The sequence below is a fragment of the Rhodnius prolixus genome, unplaced genomic scaffold, assembly GCF_049639745.1.
Source record: "Rhodnius prolixus isolate KJV_2025 unplaced genomic scaffold, Rpr scaffold_2, whole genome shotgun sequence".
NCBI lineage: Eukaryota > Metazoa > Arthropoda > Insecta > Hemiptera > Reduviidae > Rhodnius > Rhodnius prolixus.
In genome coordinates this window covers 51,853,086-51,865,872 of record NW_027411592.1, presented here as the reverse complement: position 1 = coordinate 51,865,872, position 12,787 = coordinate 51,853,086, and the positions used below count along the sequence as shown (strand labels likewise).

General features: G+C 33.3%; 1 protein-coding gene across 2 annotated transcripts in view; it reads left to right on the top strand.

Moving 5' to 3' along the window:
• Nucleotides 1-12,787, top strand: part of LOC141449938 (cyclic nucleotide-gated cation channel subunit A-like) — a 223,382-nt gene that overhangs the window by 108,299 nt on the left and 102,296 nt on the right. Inside the window, exons 6-8 of one of the 2 annotated variants that reach the window (XM_074119903.1) lie at nucleotides 6,566-6,676; nucleotides 10,345-10,726; nucleotides 12,056-12,213. The exons of the other annotated variant lie outside the window; for it this stretch is intronic. The gene's annotated coding sequence lies outside the window, so the exon portion shown is untranslated. The remainder of the gene's footprint in view (nucleotides 1-6,565; nucleotides 6,677-10,344; nucleotides 10,727-12,055; nucleotides 12,214-12,787) is intronic. 2 annotated transcript variants of the gene reach the window in all.

Here is a 12,787-nt window from a genome sequence, read left to right as displayed (position 1 = left end):
GAATTTTAGGACACAATTCTTTTTTAATAAATTTGTTAAAACTTCATTTCCATAATTATGATTTCTGCAACTCTTTTAAGTAGATGTGACAACCATCCAAAGCAGAGATACAATTGTACTATCAAAAGTATTTCAAAAATTTGGAGTTTGGAATGAAATGTATTAGTTATAATTTTGAGAAAAATCGTATGAATGTCAAAACCAGATTTTTCTCATCCATAGAAACCTTGAAATATTTGTGTCCTGAGAAAAGTTAATTTATAAAATTGATTCATTGGAATTAGGTATCAGCAGAGAGAGATTTCATGCAGCATTCATAGAATTCCTCTTATTTTTTTTTAATAGAAAAAAATTTAATTTCTTCCAAGAGGAATCATATGAACGTTGCAAGAAATTTTGTTGTTTTTTTTACAAAATACGGATTAACTTATTTCCAAAATTATTCACTTGTACAAAGATTTCTAACTCCACACACTAACCCAATTACAAAATTTGCACGAACCACGGTCCTGCCATTACTAGTGAGCATATACACGGAATTATGTATGCAAATCTAGCGAGTTCCATTAGCGCCAGAAATTAATTAAAATCCTTCTCTGCAAATAATTTTAACAAATAAGATCTCTGTAATAGCGAGGTGCTTTAATATGGAATAAAGGAATTATTAATTGATAATTTAGCTAGTTGCGCATAAATGATAACACTTGTTCTTGTATACAGGGTGTCCCAAGCTATATGGATAACGACTTTTTCTCGGAAACTAAGATAGCTAGAAAAAAACTAAAAAATACGTGTTCCCTTAGTTTTTTGTTAGAAATCCAAATTTAATTTGTAAATTTTTTTCGGTGCTTCCAGAAGCGAGATACAGGCACCAACTTCATTTTTTCAAATGGGAAGGTACGGTTTTTATTTCAGAAATAGATTCCTCTATTTTTTTTAAAGAAAAATTTACTTGAACGGTTTTTTTCTGTGAGCGATATTTTAGAAGTTATGAATGAAAACATGATTCTTATAAGAAATTTCAAAATGATAATATTATAACGGTTTTTTGATTGAATAAGAAGAAAAGTACTATTTTATCATAAATTTTACTCCTCATTAATATTACAGATCATGCTCGAAATGGCTTCCACCATTAGAGATGCATAGACATGCACTTTCCTGCCAATTGCCCCTTACTGCCAAAGAAGTACATTCGGCTTTAACCGAGTTACAGGCATCTATTATTCTCTGCTTTAGTTCATCTACAGATGCAATCCCGGCTTGATTCTGATACACCTAGATTTAGAAATGCTTTTAGATAAGCAGAAATAAGGAAAGAAAGAAAAAAGTTATGAATAATCACCTTGTTTTTCAGGTATCCCCAAAGGAAATACTCCATAGGTGTCAAATCCGGTGAACGAGGTGGCCACTGAATAGCCCCCGTGATGGATATAACACCATCAGACATGTAAAGAGATATCTCGATAGGCAATTTGATGGGCGTGTTATATCGACACGGGGGGAATTCAGTGACACCTCGTTCTGAATTTGACACCTATGGACTATTTCCTCTGGGGATACCTGAAAAACAAGGTGATTATTCATAACTTTTTTCTTTCTTTCCTTATTTCTGCTTATCTAAAAGCATTTCTAAATCTAGGTGCATCAGAATCAAGCCGGGATTGCATCTGTAGATGAACTAAAGCAGAGAATAATAGATGCCTGTAACTCGGTTAAAGCCGAATGTACTTCTTTGGCAGTAAGGGGCAATTGGCAGGAAAGTGCATGTCTATGCATCTCTAATGGTGGAAGCCATTTCGAGCATGATCTGTAATATTAATGAGGAGTAAAATTTATGATAAAATAGTACTTTTCTTCTTATTCTATCAAAAAACCGTTATAATATTATCATTTTGAAATTTCTTATAAGAATCATGTTTTCATTCATAACTTCTAAAATATCGCTCACAGAAAAAAACCGTTCAAGTAAATTTTTCTTTAAAAAAATAGAGGAATCTATTTCTGAAATAAAAACCGTACCTTCCCATTTGAAAAAATGAAGTTGGTGCCTGTATCTCGCTTCTGGAAGCACCGAAAAAAATTTACAAAGTAAATTTGGATTTCTAACAAAAAACTAAGGGAACACGTATTTTTTTAGTTTTTTTCTAGCTATCTTAGTTTCCGAGAAAAAGTCGTTATCCATATAGCTTGGGACACCCTGTATATATATTTATATTTTTTTTATTCAATATAAAGTTAAAAATATCTATTTTGGAATCAGTGTGTTATACAAGAGGAAAACTCGCCTTTTCCTGAACAAGGGGAGAAGTGGAAAAAAGCGACAGCAGGAGCAGAAGGTTTTTTTTTTAAATCAATATTATGCAGCAGAAGTGGAACTGGGAAGGCTGGACGCGTAATAATGCATTCATTAATATTAATACAACATTTTGTGGAAGATTTTCTCAATAATTCCCACAGGCATTGCCGTTGATCTTTTCCCTTCATAATATAGCTGACAGGAATTTTTTATTTCAGTTTTCATAGAATTGTTTTGATCTATGATATATTCCCGAATTTTTTATTTTCTACTTATTTACTTGAATCAAATTGTACGCTACTTTATCCTCTCGCCTTATTTGTATAAAAAAAATTCAAATTTTGCTTGTGTAAAACTTATCGATGTGCTTTCTTGATTTTAGTTGAAGCCTTCTCCTTACTAAGTAAATCTATAAATTACTTAGTACATGTTCGCCTTATCTTCTTCTTCCTTTAAGTTTTATGTGAACCTCCTCACACTGGAAGGATCAATTAAACATTCGAAATAGCTCGATTGCTGTCATTATGGATTTTCTTAATGCTACAGTTTTTCCTCAGTTGACCAATTCTTTCAATTTTCTTTTTTATTCTGCTCTGTTCTTTTGAATCGCTTTCTCTAAGCCCATTTCCGAAGACATTCTCATTCCTTCCGTTATTCATTTTTGTCCAGCTTTTGTTTTGCTTCTAGGCTTCCCAGTTATGCATTTCTTTGGTTAATCTTCCTTTTACCGTCCCTTTAATGGCGAAACTGCCCCAATTTCTTTTCTTCTACTCGGGTAGAACATCATACATAACATCCATTTTGTTTTCCTTATATTTTAGTTTCTTCGTCCTTCTTTCTTAGATAAACTTGTTCTAAGATTCATTTCGGTGACCAGACGTTTAATATCTTATCCAACGTTAGAAGGCAAGTATGATGCAGCAATCCGATCTTAAAACTTTACTTTTTCTTCTTCTTTGGAACTTGTACGTAGATGGTACTTTAGCAGGATTATTCTCTTTGTAGAGAATCAGAGATACTGTTCTTTTTTAACCGCCAGATTAGTGGTAAATCAATTCAACAATCAAACAATTCTTCAGTGAGCGCTAAGGAGGCATCCGGTTCTTATCGAGTTGCCGCACTACTTTTTGAAGTAATTAAACAAGTTTGACGAGTAGTTACTAAACTACTTGTTCTCACCTGCGACTGATTTTACTCATGTTCTCTGAAGCGTTTTGCTATGCCACTATAAGTCACATAAGATAGAACCTTCTTGGTCTAGGCAAGGTAAAGAGTACGGTCACCCTTTGATTTCTAGTTCTCTTTGTACTTTCAGACAGCCCTGCCATTACCTTTCTAGGAGCTAGGAGCTTGTGGAACTAATGGGGAAGAGCTTAAAGACCTTTGCTTTTGCAATCTCAACAGCATAATATCTCTATTATTAGTTACTTCTAGGCTTACCGAGGTAAGAAATTTTGACAGCCCATTTATACCCAGCTCCTAAATCTCTCTAGTGATCGGAGTTATTGAGAAATTAAATTAATTTTTCTATTTTGTGACACGTTTTAAATTACAAGAACAAAAATGTTCGGCAAAAAAAAAACTGTTCCAATGGTACTCGAAATATAGAGCACCAAATTAATTTTAATTTATGTAACAAAAGGAATTGTCTCGTGCAGAAAAATAAAGAAATAAGGAGCAAAAAATGCTTTTTAATTAAATCCTAATTAATTACCCTTATAAAAAAACAATATCCCCGGCAGTGTATATATTTTTATTTATTTCTTTAAAGTTGTTCAATGTATCTAGAGTTGCGGGTCTGCTGGCCCTGTCTTTCACAGCCCTTTAAAAAATTTATTGCTACATAGTCGTTATCCGATGAGGGTACGTAACGGACCTACCATTGTGTTGGACACTTTAACTGTTGCCCTAAATTATACAGGTTGTACCAGTTGGAATAAACATTCAGTATATCATCCAAGGCAACACTTTGTTTGATTTAAAACTGCTAAACTTCAATAACTGGGTTCTGATTTTTCTTTTTTTTAATACATGTTTAAAAGGAACGAGTTATCTTCAAATTTATCATGAACAGATTTCAATTAAGTAATTTTCATTTAAAGGGAATCATTATACATTGGAATACTTCTGGGAAGTTGTTTTCTGCCATTTATGTTGCTCATATCGAATATTAGAACCTTATTAAATTGAACTTTATATTAGTCATTCAGTTAATAAGTGGCAAAATTGAGTTAAGATGTTTGTACTATTTCACTATTAAAAGTTAGTTTGCAAAAAAGTGATTTTTTTAAAATATAATGAATTGCAGTTAGTCTCTAGGCGGAAAAGTTGGTTAAGATACCACCTCTGCTTGGATACGGAAGCAAGGATACGTATCCTTGCTCGGTCTTCCGTCTAATTAAGGCGGAATTTTTTTCACGTCGAACAGTCGGTCGCCGACAATCCTCCCTTCTTGTGCTGGTTGTAAGGATAGAGAGTAACTAATTTAGAAGGCACTCGGAACAGCGATGTTCCCAACAATAGGCAGATCGTCGCTTACAGTTAAGATCGCCGAGCTCTCCTTTTTGCGTTAGGGTTCCCTTACCTGATAATTACTAGCTTTTTAATGCAGTCTTGTTTACCACTCTTAATGCCGTCTGCGCTGGCTGTCTTCTAAGCTCCTTTGTGGGCAGAGTACTGTACATATGGTACATGCTATACCGCCCTCATCTGACTTCGAATTGTTTGAACCATGTGCCCTCATCTGACTGGCGAAAAGCGCACGAAGTAAAATTAAACTTTGCCTTGGACGGTGAAAGCTTCTTGTCTATGGTTGGCCTGTTTTTGTTGCAAAAGAAAAGCTAAAGTAAAGTAATCGCCTATTTTTTTCAGGAAGGCTTAACGTCGTAACTACCAATTAGGTGTCGTGGACGGAGGTGAATAGCAAACATACTTTACCGTAAATTTCTCATATTAACCATTAAATAAAATTCAAGACCTACAGGCCGGGAATCGAACCAAGTACCACAATACATATTAGCTTTACAGATCTCGCCTCTAAACGCTCGGCTACCGTGGCACGTTTTTGTTGCGGAATTACTGTCCATCTGTGACTTCCCACAAATTAAGGGAATTCTCTGTGCTAGTGGATTCAGATTTAATATATAATCTTTTTTATTATTTCGCAGAAATCATTATGAATTGCTTCCTACAAATAATAGTAAATTTATACAGAAAAAAATATTCTACTAAATCTAAGAGAATTTTATGACTAGAAAAACACTTAATTTATTTTAGATAAGAACATCTCAAAACCCAATGTAATTGCAACAACATAGCAAATACATCAGTCTCTGTAGTTGCAAGTTACCAGTTGGAAACATTGTCTTTGAAAAGTTTTAATCTCTTGAGACATCAGGTTTCCTCCTCCACAAGAAAAGCGCATTTCCATCAATTTCTATTAAGGTTAGAACTATCCGTCCAAATCTAATAAAGATAAAGTAAAAACAAACAAACATACCTGTATCTTTACAATTCAGGAAATAAAAAAAAAAAATACTATATGAGAACATTGTTTTAAGTAAAAATAAATAAAAAGGCATCTAATTTATTTAATGTTACGTTAATCTTTTAGAGGAAAAGAATAATTCTTCCTTCCTTTTCCATATTTATTTAATAAACGGGGTTAACTTTATAATGGAGCAAAGTTTTTCTTTTCTTTAACTAAATGAGAAGATGATGGATTAAAAGTTTTTCAATAACCGGTCTTAAAACTTGGCACTCGACTTGGTGGGAAAAAAGTAGAAAAGAAAAAACAATCTTAAGCATGGCAAAGTGAATTTCAAATAAATATAAAGAGCGGTTATTCATATTTTCCCTTAGTATTTAAATTTTTAAAGTTTTCCTTAATGAAATGATTATTTTTCTCAATCTTAATGGGCTATTCCCTCTAATCAATTGATTATACTCCCAACTTTTCTTTCAAACTAGCTATTTGATTTGTTTTTTAATTTTCATTGTTTGCCAACTTTTTCCCTCTGCACTTAATTTTCAAAATACTCGAAAGAAAATCTTCTTTTATTTTTTTATTGATCCTTAAATGTAGTTTTTCATAGCTGGCAATTTCATCTTGCCGCTTCTCATTTTTCCATTCGTTACATATGTCACTACTTTTCCCCACAAGAAATAAGTGTACCCCGAATATCTTTGAAATGAAAACTTTCCCATTCATTCTTGTCATATTATGTTCCAATATCGAATTTTCAGTAATTGTTTTGATGTTCTCAGAATGTAGAACCATTAAAAAAGTAAAATTCAAAAAAAAAAAAAACTGGGAACTCTGTAATCAGAGAATTGGTCACTTTCGAGGCAAAGGAATTGGAATTGGTCGATTCAACAGTGAGTACAATTTTTCAGTTTTCTTTGTAACTTTTTCTCTGGAATGATTTTGTAAGGGGGGGTTCACGGAGACTGCTACGTTAAACTTCCCACAAAAATGCTCCTTCAAAATTATTTTAAAGAAATGTAGCGCTCTGGAATTCCTATTTTTCTTAAGGTAAACGGGAAGTTTGTTGAAGTGGTCTTTATAATGATCTCAAAAACGGTTCCATCGATTTAACACTTTTCTTCTTCTTGTGCATTCACCTTTAACATGAAATTTTATTTTAGAAAAAGTTAAGTCCCTTTTATAATTCTTTATAGAAGTTTAATAAGATTAAGATGTCTAAACTTCTATTAGAAAAGAATGAAGTGTACAAGGAAAGGTCAGTCAAGTTGGTTTGTGACTTTTTTCATTTTTTCTTCTTTTTTTTCCGAGCGACGTTTCTCTGGAAAATAGCCTCAAGCATCCTTCTTAAATGCCGCCCACACAAAGTTCAAGATTCTTTATTATATTAAGGGCCCCTAGAAGCATTTTCTAGAGACCCCTATAGATTAACTAGAAAAAAGAATTGGTGAACCGGTGCAGGTTCCAATTTCAAACTTAGAATTCTATTACTATATTTACAAATTAAATATGGACCAGCTCACCAAGAACTTTCTATTTATAGATAGTGCTGCACGAGACCGAGACGAGACGATACTTTATGTAGATCTCGCCTCGGTCTCGTATGACAAGTGCTCGTCTCGGTCTCGGTCTCGTCGAGATATCTCAGTTTTTTTGAAATTTTGTTTAAGTATTAACAATGAACAAAAAATGAACTGAGGCAATCAAAATGAATAAAAAAATGGTTTGTTATTAATAATCTTTTCAAAAATTGTTATTATTAAAACTGTCCGGCAGGACAGTTGTATAAGGGTTGATCGTCAATAACTGCACGAAAATAGTGTAACGTTGAAAAACACCCAACTTTGACAATTTTTTTTCTCTTTTTCTATAGGGTAAAGTCGGGTGAGATGGCCAATCGGGAGAGATGGCCAACAGCCGAAATTTAACCGAAAAGTCGTCCGACGGCGCTGCGTGACCTCTCAAGTGATGAACGTTCATGTTTGACTAAATTGAGTTTATTTTAGTCAAAGTTTAGTTTAGTCAAAGCATTATTTATTAACTGAGAGAATAAAAACATTATCGTCTCAACAAAAAATTTTATGATACTTGCATATTGCGTGCTGCAGCGAATGTATGTCGAAATGTTAGTGTCGTTTTTTACATATTAGGAAAGTACTACATACATAAATGAATCCTAACTTCTAAAACTGTCAAAAGTATGCGTTGAGTTATGTTTGTCATGTTCGCCATCTCCCTCTAGCATTCGGGACAGATGGCCATCAAACAGTAGGGATAGATGGCCAATTATTTTTATTTTATTTATTTTTTGAATATATTGGTTTCGTGACCGTAAATTACTAAATTAAGGATTTAGTATTGGCGAGTAATCGGTCAAATAAAAACAAGAACTCGTCTTTTTCGCCAACGTTTCGACAAATATATTGCATTCTTCAGGGCCTGGATATTACAAATACAAAAATGCAAACAATTAAGAGAATGAGTAATGTAGAAAATCAGTTAAAGGGCTAGATTGTTCTGGGAGTTGAGTGACCGAAGCCTATAACGGTCCGCTATATAAAAGCCAAGGGAGCGGCCCCAGTTAGGTTGGGGGCAGTTTGTGATTTCCCAGTCAGTGAGTCGCAGGTCTCTAAAAATTAATATTTGAAAAACCAAGACGAGACCGAGATTTCTCGACGAGATATATATAATGTCTCGGTCTCGGTTGCTCAAGTCTCGTCTCGGTCTCGGTACCGAGACCGAGACTTGTCTCGTTTCTCGTGCAGCACTATTTATTGATTTATATTCCAAATGGAGTTTAGTTGTTTAAAGATCTTGATGCAGTCTTTTGCAGTCTCCTTCTAGCTGTAGGCTCGCCAAGATTGGTAATGAGTTGTTGATGGCAGTGTGTTTTGAAGGATGAGGATGAGGTTGTCTGTTAGTTTGGTCATGAGAGTGTGAATAGCCTTGAATTGTCGAGTTCTGTGCATTTGTGTGTTCCTAGTAAACCATGGAACGTTCAGTGTAAATCGTTGTACTTTATTTCGAAAAGTCTGTTGTAGCCTTTTCGTCAGTGTTATTTAGACTGAGGTCTAAGGAGTGAGCAGAGTGTTTGAGCGCTGTGTTTCGGTTAATTAATGGATATAACTGTATGTTTCAGTCGAGTGTATGCTTGATGAAGTTTTGTGTTGATGTGCAGTCACCCAAGTGAGTTTTGTATCAAGGATTATGTCAAACTTGGAATCCGAAATTGCCTTTATAAAAAGAATCACATCTATTAGAAGGGATTTATGGAAAATTGAAATTAATTCTGCTTCATATAAATCAAATTATTGTCAAGATTTCGGACTTGAAATATTATGTATCAATAATTGAATCTCTTTAACAGGTATGATCTCTCACAATGAAGAATAAAAGTTAAGATTTGAACTACGAAATCGTTTGAGTTTTACATCTTTCATTAAAAACGACATCAGTAGGTAGTAAAGTAATGAAATCTAATTTGTGACTTGCCACACAGAATTCATAAAGGCAAACTGAGAGAGGGGTTAGTGCACTTAACTTCATGTAATATGCAATTCTCAAATAAGAGATTCTCAAAGATGTTTCTAGAGCTGCAAATTGTTTAATAACTTCTTAATTATTTAAAGAGATATTAATAATGTTTGCGATTTGTGTTGTTACATTTCCTCTCTTTTCTCTCTTACAGCTGAGAGAGTGGTTTGACTGCAAATATTTTGAAAATGAGTTTTGAAGTTTTGCCATTTAATCTCAGTTTCATTAAATACTTATTCTTCTGTAAGAATATGTGGAAAAGTACTACTACTTACTTTGGAAAACTTTTTATATTTATCCTTTTTTAATGAATTGCAGAGTCTTGGGAATTTAGCTACTACTTTGACAGGCTCTAATGTAGCCTGCGAACGCTAACTTAGGCTTCTCAAAACTTTTCCTTATTATTTATGTAAACATGTGTTAGTGATAACCGAAAAAAGAACATTTACTTTCTGTTATCAAACGCTATACATTTCACCGTGTGTTTTCACATTTTCTCACCATACTGTAAAAATACGTTTTTGATTTCATGAATTTCTTTTTTGCGAGAAAATTCAGTTATTTAGGATAACTAGTGACAAAAATTCACTTTTTAGCAGTTAAAAATGTGAAACTAAATTTGGTATTTCGTTTATGAACAAATCACCAATAAGTCCCTGTAAATAATCTTCCTTACATTCCATTCAATTCCAATAAATTATCAGTTTTAATTTTCCTGAAAAGCGCTTCATGATTTCCTATACTTGGTATTTGCGTTTGCAGACAGGTGAAATTACCCTTTACCTAAAGCTCTATCTTCTACTTTCTAGTATCTTCAAAAGATTATGAAAAAAGGTAAAAATTATTGTTGTGATTCAGACTTTGAAGAAAATCAGCTGACCAGAACTGCGACCTTGAGTTGAGGGCTTTTTTGATTGAGGTTTCCTTAGCAGAATTTTTAAATCAACAACTTTTTTATTAATTTTTTTATGACTATTTTATATCTTTATTGAGTTTTAATTTTATTGATTTATTTTTTGTTTTTTAGGAGTCCTAGATGAAAAAAATATGTATATTTAGCTTCTCAGCTAAACAATTTATTCCAACACAAATCATGATTGGAAAGAAAGTAGCCCCGAAATGTAACATTACAACGATGAGACTCTGGAATTCTAACTGTTTCACGAACAAAGAAGGAGAACTCTAGTAGTTAGAATCCGCGAAAGAACTGGTACTAGTAATCGGAGGAGCAGATTGATTTTGAAGTAGGAATTCATCCAAACCTGTGATGGAACAAAGATTTAGCAACAAGCTTATGATTTTGAAGGTGGAGAATTTGTGAGAGATATGTTATTCGAGCGAATCGTATTAATGATTTAAAGATGATGTGACTTAAGATGATAAATGATGCTAAATACTTAACATATGAGGTAAAGACACTAGACTAATTTCTAATATAATAATTACACTTGCCAAGAAAACTTACATTATGACTTGATTATAAATATTTATGAGTTAACTTGAAAGTATTATTTGTAATGCTTGTGGTAAAAGTGGCAAGAATTGGCTGGCTATTGAGCGAATTCTTGTCTTACTAGTGGAAGTGAATACTTGTTTTACGTTCGGTATAATACATTTATTATTTTTTCATAGGTAGAAAAATAGAATTTTTTTATCTCATTTTAATATTTAATAATAATAATATCTTTATTAGGTCATAGGAAAATAAACAAAACATGAACATTAATAACATAAAGATTATCCCTCTTGGTTATAAACCATCAGAGGGAGCCGGCGTTAAAATCAATTAAAATTCTGTATGCAAATAGCAATACTAACTTATATATTGAATATAATAATTTTCTTCCACAGCTTTGTTATGTGGAGCAAGAAAATAGTTCTAACAAAATAGAAAACTTAATTAATTTAAAATACCCTTTGCAGAGTTACGCCAATAACTCTACCAAGTTAACATGTTCTTTCTGATTAACTTCCTGCTCATTCGTAATTCTGCAGAGTGAAAAAAGAAATATGCCGTAATTCTTCTACTCCTTCTTCTAACTTTTTCTTCTTCTATTTCTTTTTAGTTTTACTCAGTCATGCTCACCACCTTCCGGAAATCGTTTCTAAGTTTCTCTTCGTTACAGAATTTATTTCTGTTCATAACTCTAACCTCGGCTAAGCCAAACCCAAACTTCGGAAGGTTTATTTTTTGTTTTATGATTAATTTGTCCTAGAGCTCTAGGGCAGCTTTCTTAACCAAACCTAATGCCCGCCTTGAGTCCTCCCAAATTGTGATAATCATGTAAATGTAGAATAGGAACTTATCAAGAAGTAGTAGCAAGAGTTATAGAAATAGTTGTATAGAGTTATAGAACAGTTTGGTTGACAACGAATTGAAATTATAATAGAAAATTTTATAATCAGTTGGCGCTTTCCCAAATGAAACTGAAACTAGTGTTTTTCGCATCTCTTCATTCGCATGTCCTTCAGCAGAAGTTGGAACGTAAAAGGTAGCTCATTATCCTTCAGAATCCTAAAAAATGATCTCAATACATTTCAAATTGTAGGTTTATTTCTTGATGACACCTTGGGAAAATCCTAGAAAGGTTAGATGATGGAAATTGCTCAGCACCAGGGTTTTCGCTTAAACGTACTAAAAGGCCAATGGAGACTTATCCATTAATACTATTCATTAAATTTTAATTAGAGTTTTAAAACTCTGAACGGTTTATTTAAAATATATTAAATTCTTTCAGTCGGCAAGACTATTCATGAAAATTCAATAATAATTATAACATTACACGATCAAAGGCTTGACTAAATGAGTGTTAGCTGGAGAGGCAGGTTTACTATACTTGTTGACAAGAGTGTGACTTCCTAGTACTTAAAGTTACTGCACCCACACTCGAGTAGTGTAAGTAATTTTGATAACAACACAGGCAGTTTGAGTTTGACTAGTTGATTATGTAAACTTAGCCTAGCGAGTTCAAGTATTACTATCTACAAAGGACAATTCCTTTATCCTATCCTGCATCCCCTTTCAGATCTTAACCAACTTTCTGCGTTCACACTGCCGTCTACCGCTTTGCTGTCTTAATCGATGTAGGTTATTCTGTCACTTGAAGCATCTGGGCTGGACCATCTTAAGTGTCATAAAATTTTGACGAAATAATAACATTATTTTCCTAGTTTTTTTTCCCCCTCGTCTACCAATAAACCATTACACTTTTCTTTAATGCTTAGGCTGTGGTTTTAGTCCCAGAATGTCCAATGTGAACGTTTTCACGACTTTGTATTCTGGTTTTCTCAAGGTTCTTCAAACTCCAAACATTTGAGTCATATTTAAACTTGATCAATTCTATCCATTTTAATCCTTACCCTTACTGAAGTTATTATTATACTCGTATTATAACATTATTGGGCAACCTTCCCTCCAGAACTGACCTAAAGCCATTTTTCTCTGTGGTTTTTCAGTGTTTTGAGATTTG